This window comes from Delphinus delphis, chromosome 3, assembly GCF_949987515.2.
Source record: "Delphinus delphis chromosome 3, mDelDel1.2, whole genome shotgun sequence".
NCBI classification, from domain to species: Eukaryota; Metazoa; Chordata; class Mammalia; order Artiodactyla; family Delphinidae; genus Delphinus; species Delphinus delphis.
The window spans coordinates 45,421,717-45,439,209 of NC_082685.1; the positions used below are offsets into that span (position 1 = coordinate 45,421,717).

The window sequence follows — 17,493 nt, forward strand, 5'->3', positions numbered from 1 at the left end:
CACTAGGCTGGGCTGCAAACTCTAAGGACAGGCAGACCCTTTCATTACGTGTGTTCATGTCTCACATACCAATTAAATCATATATTTCTGGCACAGAATACATTGCGATTTCATCCCTGAGGCTGACTGAAACATCCATTCATTCAGCATCTTACCATATTATATCTAAACTGTGTTGCAGAGACTCTGGTGCCAGACCATTGGGTGTGAATTCTCAGTCCACCTCCTTCCAGCTGAGTGACCCGTAACAAGCAACATAACTTCACTGAGCCTCAATCTTTGACCTGTAAAATGAAGTAAAAGTAAAAAGGGTTGAGTTCTAGTTGAGGTCATAGATATGAAATGCTCAAAAACACAGCAAAAGATAAGTAATCTATAAATATCAATATTAGTTATAATTATTATTATTGCTGTTAGAGCTGGGATCTCCACTCCAAGAACCTTCAGTGTAACAAGGGACTCAGACAAGAAAAAACTGCTTACAAAAAGTGTAAATGATGCAAAGGAAACACCCAAATATAGAGTACAGTGGAGTACCCACAGAAGGGATCCTTAATCCAGACCTAGGAGTAAGGAACGGCGTTCAGGGCCAAGTAATATCTGAGCTTAGAAAACCTGAAGGGTTAGTAAGAAAGAGTACAAAGGCCTGGAGACAGGAAGAAGGACACAGACATCTTGAGGAACTGACATTCTGAATGGAACAAAGAGTGTGAGCAGAGAAGTCCAGGAGCATGAGGATGGAGAGGACATCAGGAAGCAGACTGCAGCTCCTAACACCATGCCTTGATTTTGTTCATGCTACCAATGGATCTGCCCATTTTATGGATGAGGCAAAATGAAGCTAGAGAGGGTCACAGCTTGCTGAACCAGAACAGAGCACAGGACTATGGAGTCTCAATAGAGTTCCCATCCTATTACACCACCAGCTTTTTGAAAATGAGCATTTTGGAAAGGCGAAGGTCTAGGTCCCTTGAGTAGTGCTAATCATCTCACCCTCACCAGGCTGAGCAGCACAGAGCTGTGGGCTGCAATCACCTCCCTCCCACCTCTGATGCGTCACATTCTCTGAACTGAGACAGTGGGACTGAAATACTCAAGGAAATCAGTCTTCCACTTGAAATGTCAGGACAAGACATTAAGATGTGACAGATGAGGGAAAAGAGAAGCCACACCAAGGAACTATCACTGGGGTCCTCGTTCATTTGGTGTTGCAGGAGTCTCTGCTTCCATAGGGAAGACAACAGATACAAACAAAACAAAATAAAACAAAGCCAAAAAACCAACTTTGGGGAGTGATTTGATAGCAAGTGGTGACCCTCTGAAAGCATTAGATGGAAAAAACGTGAAAGTGGCCTTTGAAATGGTGCAATTTTGCTGAGCTAAGGGAAAATAAAAGACTGGAAAGAAAAGAAATAAGACTTGCATTGGTTTCCAAGACTCTGCAAGCAATGGCCATCTTCTGGAACATTATGCTGAAGCAAAGGCAAATCAGAGAAGGAAGACCCTGAGGGTGATTTCACTTTGAAATGAGGGAGAAAGAGAAATGGTAAAATTTTTAAATCTGTGGTGAAACATGCAAATAGAATCAACATCCTTTGTTCCTTGATGTGGACGCTCATGTACCTCGAGGGAAGGCAATGGATAAAGGATCTTCAATGACATTACAGATTTCAAAACTAGAAGGTTGTTCTTTCGAAAAATATGGAGAGACTCCTTTCAAAGTCCTTTATGTGAATGGAACAGACACTCAAGAGTACCCAGGCTATTGTGGGAATCAGAAGTATGGGTAGGTCAGGGACTGGGATTTTTTCAGAGAAGAGTGTGTTATGTTGTAGATAAAAGAAGGGCATACTTCAGAGACAGCTCAGAGATGGTACATCAAATAATGTATTTCAAGAGGAAAATCTAAAGTCTACCTTTTTTGACATGAAAGGGAAGTCATAGTCTCTGCTATGTGCTTTGCCATTTCATCTCACATTGCCTGGGGTTCTCCAATAACCTTACATAATCTTCACTAGTAAACACTGGCTGAGGATTTCCATTACGTGAAAACTAACACTACCTGACACTAGGTGGGATTCAATGAAGTATAGGGCAGAGATCAACCCAAGAGAAGTTCCAACCTAGTTTGGAGGAAAAAACACAGGTGGGAAAAGTAAATGACGGACAGGAGCAAACATGAAGTGTCATTAACAAGAAGAAGAATAATAACTGTAAAGGCAACAAGTGCTACAGAAGTTCAGAGGTCAAACATTTCTGCTGGTATTATCACCCCAGCAAGGCCGTATGCTTTACACAGAGAAGAGTCACATTTTCTGCTTCTCCGTATACTGCATATACGAAGACCACCAGGCTGAGGGAAGAAAGCAGCTCACTACAGAGCTCTTGTCTTTAAACAAAAGGAGTAACGGCAAGTGCAGTCCAAGCCTAGAGTCATGGATCTGCAGACTGCTTCTTGGAAGTGAGATGGCAATTATGGCTCATGTTGATATGCTATTTATCCTGTAGACAGAACAGTACCATGGTTAAAATGCGGGACCTACCACTGAACTGCCTAAATTTGAAACTTGGTTGTTTTTTTTTAACACATTAATGTGCTACCTCGGATTACTTTCAAAAGCTTTCTATGCCTCAGTTTTCTCACTGTGAAAGGGGAATAATAACAGTATCCACTAATGGAAACCATCCACCAAGGTGGCTCCCTAATAGCTGTGCTATGGACTGAATGTTTGTGTCTCCCTACAATTTGTATGTTGAGGCTTAATCCCCAATGTGACAGTATTAGGATATAAGCCTTCAACAGGTGATAAGGTCATGAGGGTGGAGCCCTCATGAATGAGATTGATGTCCTTATAAAAGAGACCCCAGAGAGCTCCCTAGCCCTTCTGCCATGTGAGGGACACAGCGAGAAGACAGCTTTTCTTTTTTTTTTTAACATCTTTACTGGAGTATAATTGCTTTAGAGTGTTGTGCTAGTTTCTGGTAAACAACAAAGGGAATCAGCTACATGTATACATATATCCCCATATCCCCTCTCTCTTGCGTGTCCCCCCAACCTTCCTTATCCCACCCCTCTAGGTGGTCACAAAGCACCGAGCTGACCTCCCTGTGCTATGCAGCTGCTTCCCACTAGCTATCTATTTTACATTTGGCAGTGTACATATGTCAATGCTACTCTCCCACTTTGTCCCATATTACCCTTCCCCCTCCCCTGTCCTCAAGTCCATCCTCTACGTCTGTGTCTTCATTGCTGTCCTGCCCCTAGGTTCATCAGAAACTTTCTTTTGTAGATTCCATATATATGTGTTAGCATATGGTATTTGTTTTTCTCTTTCTTACTGCACTCTGTATGACAGACTCTAAGTCCATCCATCTCACTACAAATAACTCAATTTCATTTCTTTTTATGTCTCAGGATATTCCATTGCATATAAGTGCAACATCTTCTTTATCCATTCACCTGTCGATGGACACTTAGGTTGCTTCCATGTCCTGGCTATTGTGAAAGGGCGGCGATGAACACTGTGGTACATGTCTCTTTTTGAATTATGGGTTTCTCAGGGTTAAGCGCAGTAGTGGGATTGCTGGGTCATATGGTAGTCCTATTTGTAGTTTTGTAAGAAACCTCTGTACTGTTCTCCATAGTGGCTGTATCAATTTACATTCCCACCAACAGTGCAAGAGGGTTCCCTTTTCTCCACACCCTCTTCAGCATTTATTGTTTGTAGATTTTTTTGATGATGGCCATTCTGACCGGTGTGAAGTGATACCTCATTGTAGTTTTGATTTGCATTTCTCTAATGATTAGTGTGTTGAGCATCCTTTCTTTTGTTTGTTAGCAATATGTATATCTCCTTTGGAGAAATGTCTATTTAGGTCTTCTGCCCATTACTCGATTGGGTTCTTTGGTATTTTGATACTGAGCTGCACGAGCTGCGTGTATATTTTGGAGATTAATCCTTTGTCAGTTGCTTCGTTTGCAAATATTTTCTCCCATTCTGAGGGTTGTCTTTTTGTCTTGTTTCTGGTTTCCTTTGCTGTGCCGAAGATTTTAACTTTCATTAGATTCCATTTGTTTATTTTGTTTTTATTTCTATTTCTCTAGGAGGTGGGTCAAAAGGATCTTGCTGTGATTTATGTCATAGAGGGTTCTGCCTATGTTTTCCTCTAAGAGTTTGAGAGTGTCTGGGCTTACATTTAGGTCTTTAATCCACTCTGAGTTTATTTTTGTATATGGTGTTAGGAAGTGTTCAAATTTCATTCTTTTACATGTAGCTGTCCAGTTTCTCCAGCACCACGAATTGAAGAGGCTGTCTTTTCTCCGTTGTATATTCTTGCCTCCGTTATCAAAGATAAGGTGAACATATGTGCGTGGGTTGATCTCCGGGCTTTCTACCCTGTTCCATTGAAACACTGAATATGTTTTTTTGCCATTACCATACTGTTTTGATTACTGTAGCTGTGTAGTATAGTCTGGGGTCAGGGAGACTGATTCCTCCAGCTCCGTTTTTCTTTCTCAAAATTGCTTTGGCTATTCAGAGTCTTTTGTGTTTCCATACACATTGTGAAATTTTTTGTTCTAGTTCTGTGAAACATGCCATTGGTAGTTTGATACGGATTGCATTGAATCTGTAGATTGCTTTGGGTAGTAGAGTCGTTTTCACAATATTGATTCTTCCTATCCAAGAACATGGTGTATCTCTCCATCTGTTTGTATCATCCTGAATTTCTTTCATCAGTGTCTTACAGTGTTCTGCATACAGGTCTTTTGTCTCCTTAAGTAGGTTTATCCCTAGCTATTTTATTCTTCTTGTTGCAACGGTAAATAGGAGTGTTTCCTTAATTTCTCTTTCAGATTTTTTATCATTAGTGTATAGGAATAGAAGAAATTTCTGTGCACTCATTTTGTATCCTGCTACTTTACCAAATTCACTGATTAGCTCTAGTAGTTTTCTGGAAGCATCTTTAGGATTCTCTATGTATAGTATCATGTCATCTGCAAACAGTGACAGTTTTACTTCTTGTTTTCTGATTTGGATTCCTTTTATTTCTTTTTCTTCTCTGATTACTGTGGCTAAAACTCCCAAAACTTTGTGGAATAACAGTGGTGAGAGAGGGCAACCTTGTCTTGTTCCTGATCTTAGAGGAAAAGGTTTCAGTTTTTCACCACTGAGAACGATGTTGGCTGTGGGTTTGTCATATATGGCTTTTATTATGTTGAGGTAGGTTCCCTCTATGCCTACTTTCTAGACAGTTTTTATCATAAATTGGTGTTAAATTTTGTTAAAAGCTTTTCCTGCATCTATTGAGATTATCATATGGTTTTCAGCCTTCAGTTTGTTAATATGGTGTATCACATTAATTGATGCTTATACTGAAGAATCCTTAAATTCCTGGGATAAACCCCACTTGATCATGGTGTATGATCCTTTTAATATGCTGTTGGATTCTGTTTCCTAGTATTTTGTTGAGATTTTTGCATCTATGTTCATCAGTGATATTAGCCTTTCTTTGTGACCTCTTTGTCTGGTTTTGGTATCAGGGTGATGGTGGCCTTTTAGAATGAGTTTGGGAGTGTTCCTCCTTCTGCTATATTTTGGAAGAGTTTGAGAAGGATAGGTGTTAGCTCTTCTTAATGTTTGATAGATTCCCTGTGAAGCCATCTGGTGCTGGGCTTTGTTTGTTGCAAGATTTTTATCACAGTTTCAATTACAGTGTTTGTGATTGGTCTCTTTATATTTTCTATTTCTTCCTGGTTCAGTCTCAGAAGGTTGTGCTTTTCTAAGAATTTGTCCATTTATTCCAGGTTGTCCATTAAATTGGCACATATTGCTTGGAGTCATCTCTCATGATTCTTTGTATTCCTTCAGTGTCAGTTGTTATTTCTCCTTTTTCTTTCCTAATTATGTCCATTTTGGTCTACTCCCTTTGTTTCTTGATGAGTCTGGCTAATGGTTTATTTGTCTTCTCAAGGAGGTAGCTTTTAGTTTTATTGATCTTTGCTATTCTTTCCTTCATTTCTTTTTCATTTATTTCTGATCTGATCTTTTTGATTTCTCTCCTTCTGATAACTTTGGGGTTTTTTTGTTCTTTTTGTTTGTTTGTATGTTTCTTTGTTTGGTTCTTCTTTCTCTAATTGCTTTAGGTATAAGGTTAGGTAGCTTATTTGAGATTTTTCTTGTTTCCTGAGGTAGGATTGTATTGCTATAAACTTCCCTGTTAGAACTGCTTTTGCTGCATCCCATAGGTTTTGGGTCATCATGTTTTCATTGTCAATTGTTTCTATGTATTTTTTGATTTCCTCTTTGATTTCTTCTGTGATCTCTTGGTTATTTAGTAGTGTACTGTTTGGCCTCCATGTGTTTGTATTTTTTACAGATTTTTGCCTGTATTTGATATCTAGTCTCATAGCGTTTTGGTCGGAAATGATACTTATACAATTTCAATTTTCTTAAATTTACCAAGGCTTGATTTGTGACCCAAGATATCATCTGTCCTGGAGAATGTTCCATGAGCACTTGAGAAGAAAGTGTATTCTGTTGTTTTTGGATGGAATGTCCTATAAATATCAATTAAGTCCATCTTGTTTAATGTATCATTTAAAGCTTGTGTTTCCTTATTTATTTTCATTTTGGATGATCTGTCCATTGGTGAAAGTGGGGTGTTAAAGTCACCTATTATTGTGCTACTGTCGATTTCCCCTTTTATAGCTGTTAGCATTTGCCTTATGTATTGAGGTGCTCCTATGTTGGGTCCATCAATATTTACAATTGTTATATCTTCTTCTTGGATTGATCCCTTGATCATTATGTAGTGTCCTTCTTTGTCTCTTGTAATAGTCTTTATTTTAAAGTCAATTTTGTCTGATGTGAGAATTGCTACTCCAGCTTTCTTTTGATTTCCATTTGCATGGAATATCTTTTTCCATCCCCTCACTTGGAGTCTGTATGTGTCCCTAGGTCTGAAGCGGGTCTCTTATAGACAGCACATATATGGGTCTTGATTTTATAACCATTCAGCCAGTCTGTGTCTTTGGTTGAGCATTTAATCCATTTACATTTAAGGTAATTATTGATATGTATGTTCCTATTACCATTATCTTAATTGTTTTGGGTTTGTTATTGTAGATCTTTTCCTGTCTTGTATTTCCTGCCTAGAGAAGTTCCTATAGCATTTGTTGTAAAGCTGGTTTGGTGGTGCTGAATTCTCTTAGCTTTTGCTTGTCTGTAAAGGTTTTAATTTCTCCATCAAATCTGAATGAGATCCTTGCTGAATGGAATAACCTTGGTTTTAGGTTTTCCCCTTTTATCACTTTAAATATGTCCTGCCACTTGCTTCTGGCTTGTAGTTTCTTTGAGAGATTAGCTGTTAACCTTATGAGGTTTCCCTTCTATGTTATTTGTTGCTTTTCCCTTGCTGCTTTTAATATTTTTCTTTGTATTTAATTTTTGGTAGTTTGATTAATATGTGTCTTGGTGTTTTTCTTCTTGGATTTGTCCTGTATGGGACTCTCTGTGCTTCCTAGATTTGATTGACTACTTCCTTTCCCATGTTGGGGAAGTTTTCAACTATAATCTCTTCAAATTTTTTCTCAGACACTTTTATTTTCTCTTCTTCTTCTGAGACCCCTATAATGCGAATGTTGGTACATTTAATGTTGTCCCAGAGGTCTCTGAGACTGTCCTCAATTCTTTTCATTCTTTTTTCTTTATTCTGCTCTGCAGTAGTTATTTCCACTATTTTATCTTCAAGGTCACTTATCTGTTCTTCTGCTTCAGTTATTCTACAGTTGATTCCTTCTAGAGAATTTTTAATTTCATTTATTGTGTTGTTCATCATTGTTTGTTTGCTCTTTAGTTCTTCTAGGTTCTTGTTAAATGTTTCTTGTATTTTCTCCATTCTATTTCCATGATTTTGGATCATCTTTACTATCATTACTCTGAATTCTTTTTCAGGTAGACTGTCTATTTCCTCTTCATTTGTTTGGTCTGGTGGGTTTTTACCTTGCTGCTTCAACTGCTGCATATTTCTCTGTCTTCTCATGTTGTTTAACTTACTGTGCTTGGGGTTTCCTTTTAACAGCCTGCAGATTCGTAGTTCTCTTTTTTTTCTGTCTGCCCCCAGTGGTGAGGTTGGTTCATTCGCTTGTGTAGGCTTCCTGGTGGAGGGGACTGGTGCCTGTGTTCTGGTGGGTGGGGCTGCATCTTGTCTTTCTGGTGAGCAGGGCCGCAGCCAGCGATATATTTTGGGGTGTCTGTGACCTTTTTATGATTTTAGGCAGCCTCTCTGCTAATGGGTGCAGTTGTGTTCCTGTCTTGCTAGTTGTTTGGCATGGGGCATCCAGCACTGGAGCTTGCTGGCTGTTGGGTGGAGCTAGGTCTTAGCATTGAGACAGAGATCTCTGGGAGAGCTCTCACCAATTGATATTATGTGGCGGCAGTAGGTGTCTGGTGGTCCAGTGTCCTGAACTCAGCTCTCCCACCTCTGGCCTGACATCAGGCTGGAGAAGCTAGATCCTCTCAGCCACACGGCTCAGAAAAAAAAAGGAAGAAAAAAAGATTTTAAATAATAATAAATAAATTAAAAATAATAATTTTTAAATTAAAAAATTTTAAGAATAATAATAACAAAAAAAGAAGAGAACAACAAAACCAATAAAGAAATCCACCAATGATACCAGTGCTAAAAAATAAAATAAGATATACATAAAAATCAGAAACAAATCAGTTGCAGACAGCAAATCACAAGTCAAAATTTGCTCCCAAAGTCCACCGCCTCAATTTGGGATGATTTGTTGCCTATTCAGGTATTCCACAGATGCAGGGTACATCAAGTTGATTGCGGGGATTTAATCCGCTGCTGCTGAGGCTGCTGGGAGAGATTTCCCTTTCTCTTCTTTGTTTGCATAGCTCCTGGGGTTCAGCTTTGGTTTTTGTCTTTTTTTTTAATTAACTTTTATTGGAGTATCATTGCTTTACAATGTTGTGTTAGTTTCTACTGTACAGCAACATGAATCAGCTATACATATACATATATCTCCTCTTTTTTGGATTTCCTTCCCTTTTAGGTCACCACTGTGCATTAAGTAGAGTTCCCTGTGCTATACAGTATGTTCTCATTAGTTATCTATTTTATACATAGTATCAATAGTGTATATGTGTCATTCCCAATCTCCCAATTCATCCCACCCCCACCTTTTCCCCTTCATATCCATACATATGTTCTCTACATCTGTGTCTCTATTTCTGCCTTGCAAATAAGATCATCTATACAATTTTTCTAGATTCCAAATATATGCATTAATAAATGATATTTGTTTTTCTCTTTCTGACTTACTGCACTCTGTATGACAGATTCTAGGTCCATCCACATCTCTATAAGTGACCCAATTTCATTCCTTTTTATGGCCGAGTAATATTCCATCATATATATGTACCACACCTTCTTCATCCATTCTTATGTCGATGGACACTTAGGTTGCTTCCATGTCCTGGCTATTGCAAAGAGTGCTGCAATAAACATTGGGGTGCATGTGTCTTTTTGGGTTATGGGTGCCCAGTAGTGGGATTGCCTGGTCATATGGTAGTTCTATTTTTAGTTGTTTAAGGAACCTCCATACTGTTCTCCATAATAGCTGTATCAATTTACATTCCCACCAACAGTGCAGGAGGGTTCCCTTTTCTCCATACCCTCTCCAGCATTTATTGTTTGTAGATTTTTTGATGATGGACATTCTGATTGGTGTGAGGTGATACTTCATTGTAGTTTTGATTTGCATTTCTCTAATAATTAGTTATGTTGAGCATCTTTTCTGGTGTTTGTTGGCCATCTGTATAAGACAGCTGTCTTTGAACCAGGAAGTGGGCCCTTACCAGACACTGAATCTGCTGGTATCTTGATCTTGGAATTCCCAGCCCCCAGAACTATAAGAAATAAATGTCTGTTGTTTTAAGCACCAGGATTACAGTGTTTTTCATTATAGCAGCCCAAACAGAGTAAGACAACCTGACTCCTAGCATTCACACCCTTGTAGAGTCACCTTACACATTGTACCAGTGTTGGTCTGTGTGACCACTAACATACAGCAGACGTGGTGGGATTCACTTCAGAGACTTGGGTATAAAAGACCATGGCCCCCATTTTGGACATTCCCTCTCACCTCCTCTCTCTCAGAGCTTTTGATCTGGAAGAAGCCAACTGCTATTTTGTGAGCAGCCATACAGAAAGGCCCAGTTGGTGAGAAACTACAGCCTCCTGTCAACAGCCAGTGAAGACTGAGACCTGCTGCCAAAAACCACCTGAGCATCTTGGAAGTAGATTCCTGAGCCCCAGTTGAGCCTAAAGACGATGACTATAGCCCCAGTCAACAGCTTGCCCACAACCCTGTGAGAGACCCTCAGTCAGGACCACCCAGCAAAGCCCTCCTGATTTCCTGAACTTCAGAAACTATAAGAGGGAATAAAATCTAAGTTTGGGGGTAATTTGTTACACAGTAATAAATAATACACCCATCTCATTAGGTAGTGGTGAAAAATAAAGGAGATGATAGATCTGAAGCATTTAGTGCCTGGCACTTAACAGTCAGTAAGTAGTTGCTAACATTATGGGCAAGACACCATGCAAAGTATTTCATTTGCACAATGTCACTTACTTCTTACAACCCAACAAGTTCAGTACAGGACAGCCAAATTTTAGACAAATTTGAAATACTGTGATAAAAAGATAAAATCCCACTTTATGCACAGAATGCAATATAATGTTAATTTTCATTCCTCCCATGTTGGTCAAATATCGCATAATTTTAAAGTTTATGAACTGAAAGATTTTTAAATGATGCTTATACTCTTTCTTAAAGCTTCAAATGACAGTGGTACCAGTTTAGCTTGAAGACAGTCTTCCAGTTTTCTGAGCACCCAATTCCAATGTGTGTTTTGGTGGTGTTTCCCCCACCACCACCAGCAGAGTGTCTGAGAATACAATCCAATTCTGACACTCTCTACCCAGAGATAGAATCAGATTCCACAGGTTAAGAGTTCAGTCCTACAAGACGGCCCACTGCCTTCAGACTCCAGCCACAAGCCCAGGCTCTTACCTGCATTTCTGACCTACTGGCTACAAACTGGATGTTCCAACAACTCCCTCCAACTCAAGATGGCAATCTCAAGTTCAGGTTGTTACCTGTATTTCTCACTGGCTGTGAATCAGGGGTTCCCAAGACCCCTCCTCAGGCTCAATTAATTTGCTACAGTGGCTTACAGAACTCCAAGAAACATTTTACTTACCAGAGTACCAGTTTATTATAAAAGGATATAACTCAGGAACAGTCAGATGGAAGAGACACATAGGGCAAGGTATGGGGAAGGATGTGAGCTTCCATGCCCTCTCCAGCACACCACTCTCCCAGAACCTCCATGTGTTCAGCAATCCTGAAGCCCCTCCTTTTGGGTTTTTATGGAGCCTTCATTACATAGGCATGATCGATTAAATCATTGGCCATTGGTGACTGATTCAACCTCCAGACGCTCTTCCCTCCACAGAGGTTGGGGGGCTGGAACTGAAAGCTCCAACCCTCTAATCACACGGTTGGCTCCACAAGCAACCAGCCTCCAACCTTAGGTAGTGTCCAAAAGTCACCTCATTCACTTAACAAAAGACACCCCTGTCTGGCTTTCCTCCAAATTCCAAAGGTTTTTGGAACTTGGTGTCAGAAATGGGGATGAAGACCACATGCATATTTCTTATTATAAATCACAATATCACAGACAGAAATACCACTCCCTTCTTTTGTCAGTCCTATGAGAAAATTGATTTTGAAATACGTGAGTTTTGAAGCATACAAGTTCTTCTGGAATGCATCCCTCAGATAAAATTATTATTATCTTCCACATTTTGCAGTTAAGGAAACTGAAGCCTATAAGAAATGTGGGTAACTTGTCCAGAGTCACAGTGCTAAGTGGCAGGAGGTGGCATTTGACCCCAGGCAGCTTGACTTCAGAGCCATGCTCTGAACCACTACACTGCTTTAGAGAAAAGAAAGGCCAGCTTTATAACATCCTCTGAGCTGCCTCGGGGTGAGCCTAAGGTTAACATTTTTCAGCTATTGATCAGAAAAAGCCATTTCACTTCCTCTATTATTGGTGCATTTTAATTACTGTCAAAATTAATCAGCAACCTCAACATTATCCTCTTTTGGACTTCAGCACAATACAAATACTTGTATGTATACAGTGTATGCTGATGGTGTTTAATTCAAATTTATACACCAGTAATCTTTTCTTTACTTCTTAATTACACTGTGCTTCCATTTACAGTTATCTAATCAAATACAATCTATATTCAGAAACACATGACCAGAGAAATGAGTAGTGGCACTGATGTCACCGTGAGGCGTTTGCTGCAGCTTTCAAGCGAACCCAATCTTCCCAATCTGTTTGAAGCAACTTTTCCTGTTAGGTCAAAAGGAGTTTTTCCTTCAACAAATGGGTTACCTTTTGGACATGAATCACGTGACTCATGGAAAGGAGAAAGCAAGCCAGCCTGTGACCCATGCTTCAGAGGGTCACCTCACTTCATCTTCACAACAAACCTTCAAGGTAAGTAGTTTGTCATGTAGGCATTTATGTGCGCACACACACACAAACACACACACACACACACATTTATTAAGTGGTAGAGTAAAATTCAGAAGCTGCTCAATCCGACTCCAAATTCTAGCAGTGAACATTTGACTCCAAATCTCCTCCCAGTACATTTGACTCCTGGAAGCACTGCCTGGCTTGGTTGGGCTACAGCACCAGTGGATATGGTGATCTTAAGAGTGGAGAATGGAGTATATTCCCTGTCAGAGGTGGGAGACATTCTCCATCCCAGATGAGAACATTGATCCAGAATCAATAGATGGGCTAGAACAGAGCATGCCAGATTTAATGAACACAATAATCACCTGCAACCTTGCTAACAAGCAGATTCTGATTCAGTAGGTCTAGGGTGGGGTCTGAGATTCCTAATTTCTAACCACCCATCAACTGATGTTTACGCTGCTGGTCTGTAGCCCACACTTTTTTTTTGTAATACATCTTTATTGGAGTGTAATTGCTTCACAATGCTGTGTTAGTTTCTGGTGTACAACAAAGTGAATCAGCCATATGCATACATATATCCCCATATCTCCTCCCTCTTGAGCCTCCCTCCCACCCTACCTATCCCACCCCTCCAGCCCACACTTTGAGTAACAAAGTTTTAAGAGACAGTATCAAGAATACAATACCAATGGCATTCAGAATTAAGTACTGGTAAAGGAAGGTTTTAAAAAATGTTCAATTATAAGAGATTGGTTTGAGATGGAGGAGCAGAAGGATGTGCTCTCACTTCCTCTTGTGAGAGCATCAGAATCACAAATAACTGCTTAACAATTTTCGACAGGAAGACCCTGGAACTCACCAAAAAAGATACCCTACATCCAAAGACAAAGGAGAAGCCACAATGAGATGGTAGGAGGGGTGCAATCACAATAAAATCAAATCCCATAACTGCTGGGTGGGTGACTCACAAACTGGAGAACACTTATACCACAGAGGTCCACCCACCGGAGTGAAGGTACTGAGCCCCACATCAGGTTTCCCAACATGGGGGTCTGGCAATGGGAGGAGGAATTCCTAAAGAATCAGACTTTGAAGGCTAGCGAGATTTAATTGTAGGCCTTCGACAGGACTGGGGGAAAGAGAGACTCCACTCTTGGAGGGCAGACACGAAGTAGTGTGTGCATCGGGACCCAGGGGAAGGAGCAGTGACCCCATGGGAGACTGAACCAGACCTACCTGCTAGTGTTGGAGGGTTTCCTGCAGAGGCGGGGGGTGGCTGTGTCTCACCATGAGGACAGGGACGCTGGCGGCAGAAGTTCTGGGAAGTACTCCTTGGCAAGAGCTCTCCCAGAGTCTGCCATTAGCTCCACCAAAGAGCCGGAGTAGGTTCCACTGTTGGGTCGCCTCACGCCAAACAACCAACAGGAAGGGAACCCAGCCCCACCCACCAGCAGACAAGCAGATTAAAGTTTTACTGAGCTCTGCCCACCAGAGCAACAGCCAGCTCTACCCACCACCAGTCCCTCCCATCAGGAAACTTGCACAGGCCTCTTAGATAGCCTCATCCACCAGAGGGCAGACTACAATCCTGCAGCCTGTGCAAAAAAACCCCACATTCACAGAAAGATAGATAAGATGAAAAGGCAGAGGGCTATGTACCAGATGAAGGAACAAGATAAAACCCCAGAAAAACAACTAAATGAAGTGGAGATAGGCAACCTTCCAGAAAAAGAATTCAGAATAATGATAGTGAATATGATCCAGGACCTCGGAAAAACAATGGAGGCAAAGATCAAGAAGATGCAAGAAATGCTTAACAAACACCTAGAAGAATTAAAGAACAAACAAACAGAGATGAACAATATTATAACTGAAATGAAAAATACACTAGAAGGAATCAATAGCAGAATAACTGAGGCAGAAGAATGCACAAGTGACCTGGAAGACAGAATGGTGGAATTCACTGCCACAGAACAGAATAAAGAAAAAAGAATGAAAAGAAATAAAGACAGCCTAAGAGACTTCTGGGACAACATTAAACACAGCAACGTTCTAATTATAGGGGTCCCAGAAGGAGAAGAGAGAGAGAAAGGACCCAAGTAAAGATTTGAAGAGATTATAGTCGAAAACTTCCCTAACATGGGAAAGGAAATAGCCACCCACGTCCAGGAAGCACAGAGAGTCCCAAGCAGGATAAACCCAAGGAGAAACACAGCAAGATACATAGTAATCAAATGGACAAAAATTAAAGACAAAGAAAAATTATTGAAAGCAACAAGAGAAAAATGACAAATAACATACAAGGGAATACCCATAAGGTTAACAGCTGATTTCTCAGCAGAAACTGTACAAGCCAGAAGGGATTGGCATGATATATTTAAAGTGATGAAAGGGAAGAACCTACAACTAAGATTACTCTACCCAGTAAGGATCTCATTCAGATTTGATGGAGAAATGAAACCTTTACAGAGAAGCAAAAGCTAAGAGAATTCAGCACCACAAAACCAGCTCTACAACAAATGCTAAAGGAACTTCTCTAAGTCGGAAACACAAGAGAAGAAAAGGACCTACCAAAACAAACCCAAAACAAGTGAGAAAATGATAACAGGAACATAGATATCGATAATTACCTTAAATGTGAATGGATTACATGTGCCAACCAAAAAACACAGACAGGCTGAACAGGTACAAAAACAAGACCCATATATATGCTGTCTACAAGAGACCAACTTCAGAACTACGGAGACATATAGACTGAAAGTGAGGGGATGGAAAAAGATATTCCATGCAAATGGAAATCAAAAGAAAGCTGGAGTAGCAATACTCATATCAGATAAAATAAACTTTAAAATAAAGAATGTTACAAGAGACAAGGAAGGACACTACATAATGATCAAGGGATCAATCCAAGAAGAAGATATAGCAATTATAAATATATATGCTCCCAACACAGGAACACCTCAATACATAAGGTAACTGCTAACAGCTATAAAAGAGGAAATCAACAGTAACACAATAATAGTGGGGGACTTTAACACCTCACTTACACCAATGGACAGATCATCCAAACAGAAAAATAAGTAAACACAAGCTTTTAATGACACAATAGACCAGATAGATTTCACTGATATTTATAGGACATTCCATCCAAAACCAGCAGATTACACTTCTCAAGTGGACACAGAACATTCTCGAGGATAGATCACATCTTAGGTCACAAATCAAGACTCAGTAACTTTAAGAAAATTGAAATCATATCAAGCATCTTTTCTGACCAGAACGTTATGAGATTAGAAATCAATTACAGGGGAAAAAACGTAAAAAACACAAACACATGGAGGCTAAACAATACGTTACTAAATAACCAAGAGATCACTGAAGAAATCAAAGAGGAAATCAAAAAATACCTAGAGACAAATGACAATGAGAACATGACGATCCAAAACCTATGGGATGCAGCAAAAGCAGTTCTAACAGGGACGTTTATAGCAATACAATCCTACCTCAAGAAACAAGAAAAATCGCAATAAACAATCTAACCTTACACCTAAAGGAACTAGAGAAAGAAGAACAAACAAAACCCAAAGTTAGTAGAAGGAAAGAAATCATAATGATCAGAGCAGAAGTAAATGAAATAGAAACAAAGAAAACAATAGCAAAGATCAATAAAACTAAAAGCTGCTTCTTTGAGAAGATAAACAAAATTGATAAACCATTAGCCAGACTCCTCAAGAAAAAAAGGGAGAAGACTCAAATGAACAGAATTAGAAATGAAAAAGGAGAAGTAACAACTAACACTGCAGAAATACAAAGGATCATGAGAGATTACTACAAGCAGCTATATGCCAATAAAATGGACAACCTGGAAGAAATGGACAAATTCTTAGAAAAGTATAACCTTCCAAGACTGAACCAGGAAGATATAGAAAATATGAACAGATCAATCACAAGTAATGAACTGAAACTGTGATTAAAAATCTTCCAACAAACAAAAGTCCAGGACCAGATGGCTTCACAGGTGAATTCTATCAAACATTTAGAGAAGAGCTAACACCCATCCTTCTCAAACTCTTCCAAAATATAGCAGAGGGAGGAACGCTCCCAAACTCATTCTGTGAGTCCACCATCACCCTGATACCAAAACCAGACAAAGATACTACAAAGAAAAGAAAATTACAGACCAATATCCCTGATGAATATAGATGCAAAAATCCTCAACAGAATACTACGAAACAAAATCCAAAAACAAATGAAAAGGATCATATACCATGATCAAGTGGGATTTATCCCAAGGATCCAAGGGTTCCTCAATATATGCAAATCAATCAATGTGATACACCATCTTAACAAATTGAAGAAGAAATACCATATGATCATCTCAATAGAGGCAGAAAAAGCTTTTGACAAAATTCAACACCCATTTATGATAAAAACTCTCTAGAAAATGGGCATAGAGCAAACCTACCTCAACATTATGAAGGCCATATATGACAAACCCACAGTGAACATCATTCTCAATGGTGACAAACTGAAAGCATTTCCTCTAAGATCAGGAACAAGACAAGGATGTCCACTCTCACCACTATTATTCAACATAGTTTTTGAAGTCCTAGTCACGGCAATCAGAGAAAAAGAAAAGGAATACAAATTGGAAAAGAAGAAGTAAAACTGTCACTGTTTGCAATGACATGATGCTATACATAGAGAATCCTAAAGATGTTACCAGAAAACTACTAGAGTTAATCAATGAATTTGGTAAAGTTGCAGGATACAAAATTAATGCACAGAAATCTCTTGCGTTACTATACACTAATGATGAAAAATCTGAAAGATAAATTAAGGAAACACTCCCATTTACCACTGCAGCAAAAAGAATAAAATACCTAGGAATAAACCTACCTAGGGAGACAAA

The 17,493-nt window shown here is 39.5% G+C and overlaps 1 long non-coding RNA gene across 1 annotated transcript in view; it reads right to left on the reverse strand.

Moving 5' to 3' along the window:
- Positions 1 to 209: 209 nt before the first annotated feature.
- LOC132422001 (uncharacterized) overlaps positions 210 to 17,493 on the reverse strand; it is a 67,041-nt gene continuing 49,757 nt past the window's right edge. The window contains exon 3 of the long non-coding RNA XR_009518799.1: positions 210 to 284. This is a non-coding gene — a long non-coding RNA (uncharacterized lncRNA). The remainder of the gene's footprint in view (positions 285 to 17,493) is intronic.